Consider the following 2,132-nt stretch of genomic DNA (forward strand, 5'->3'; position numbering starts at 1 on the left):
GACATTTTTCTCCAATTAAACACGCAAAACGACAGAAGTAGAGCTGTGGTTCAAGTAGTAGAGTGCTAGCCTTGAGCACAAAAGTTTAGGGATAGGTTAGCATACACGCCATGAATTCAAACGCCAGGACTGGCCCACACATGCACACACACACACACACACACACACACACACACACACACACAAACACACCAATATAGAGTATTTACCAGTCAGCCTGCACAAGTTCCATCTCTAGCAACTCAATATAAAAAAAGAGGGAGAAGGGAAGGAAAGACTTGCTCCAGGAGGTGATATAACCAGTGCCAAAATTACACAGGAGTTCTAAGATGTGGCTACAAGACAGAGAGCCTCAGGCAGAAGGAACACAGCATGTGCAAAGGTCCTGAGGTGTGGTTTAGTGAAGGTGGTGTGGGTGGAATTAAGGTTCTGTGCCTTCAGACAAGTCTGGGGCAACATTCAAGGCTGGGTCAAGGTTTGTACTTGAGTCACAGGTAGGGCTGAGGGTAGGGTCCTAGAATGGGGCGCAGGAGAAGATTAGTTTGTCTTTTCATCATGGACCCCAGCCATTTCCTGTGGCTGGAAGCCTGTTTTTCACAGCTGCTGACCCGGCCTCCTTTGCATGGAGGAATCAGGGAAAATGCAGTGAAGAATTCTTGCTTAAGAAAAGCTTCTACCCAATGCCACCAGTGGCTCAACCCCTGTAAATCCTAGATACTCAGGAGACTGAGATCAGAGAGCATGGGTCAAAGCCAGCTCAGGGTGGAGGAAAGTTACTTAGACTCCTTTGCCAATGAACGACCAAAAGCCAGAAATGGAGATGTGGCTTAAGTGGTAGAGTGCCAGCCTTGAGGGAAAGTTAAGAGACCAGAGCCCAGAACCTGAGTTCAGGCCCCCGTACTCAGAGAGAAAAAAAAAAAAAAGGTTTCAGGAGCTCCCAGTCCACTGTGGAGAAAGGCCATTATCAGCTGGGCGCCGGTGGCTCAGGCCTGTCATCCTAGCTACTAAAGGCTGAGATCTGAGGATCAATTAAGTTTCAAAGCTAGCCTGGGCAGACTCTTAACTCCAATGAATCACCAAAAAGATGTGAAGTGGAGCTACTGTAGTTCAAGTGGTACAGCACCAACCTTGTGCAAACAAGCTAAAGGATAGCACCTAGGTTCTCAGTTCAAGTCCCAGTAAACACACCCACACACACACACACACACACACACACACACACACACACACACACACACACACACACACACTAACATCCTTAGCAGGTGCCAGTGGTCCATCCTAGCAATCCTATCTTCTCAAGAAGCTGAGATCTCAGCATGGCAGCTTGAAGCCAGCCCAGGCAGGAAAGTACATGAGACTCTTATCTCCACTAACCTACTAAAAATATGAAAGTTATTCTTTTTATGCTTAATAAACTATTAATATGAATCAGCATCCTAGGATTATTGCAACCAATTTTAGACTAGACCAATGCAAGAACTACTATTTCAATTGGTATTCCTATGCATAGGAACGAGTCTCTTGTGATCTTCTGCCATTGGGAGGTGTCAGGATTGGGATTTCAACCCGATGTTGACAGGTTGACCTATGGTTTCCCTAATAGCCACCAGCCTTCAGCAATAGAAGGTCAGGTCTACTTGCAGCTGTGTCATTCTGACCCAGGATGGTCACCATGCAAAAAAGGCCCAAGTTACTCGACCTGATATGAAACTTTGGCAAAGTAGCAGGATACAACTGTAACATTATTATGGATGTTGTCTCTGGCATGGAATTCATTTCCTCTTTGATCTGACAAATGAATATGTGAAAGAACATAATTTCTTTAACTAAATATCAAGACCTAACTAAACATATAGTCAGAAAACCATCATGCAAGCCGTATTGCAAACTGGCATATAAGAAAAATCAGTCATGGGGCTGGGAAGTTGCCACAGTGGTAGCATGCTTACCTTGCATGCCTGAGGCCCTGGATTCAATTCCTCAGCACCATATAAGCAAAAAGAAAAAAACCTGAAGTGGTGCTGTGGCTCAAATGGTAGAGCTCTAGCATTGAGCTGAAGAGCTGAGGGACAGCGCCCAGGCCCAGAGTTCAGGCCCCACGACCGGACCCCCCCTAAAAAAAAAGTAGA

This window comes from Dipodomys spectabilis, unplaced genomic scaffold, assembly GCF_019054845.1.
Source record: "Dipodomys spectabilis isolate Male_0828 unplaced genomic scaffold, ASM1905484v1 ptg001566l, whole genome shotgun sequence".
NCBI lineage: Eukaryota > Metazoa > Chordata > Mammalia > Rodentia > Heteromyidae > Dipodomys > Dipodomys spectabilis.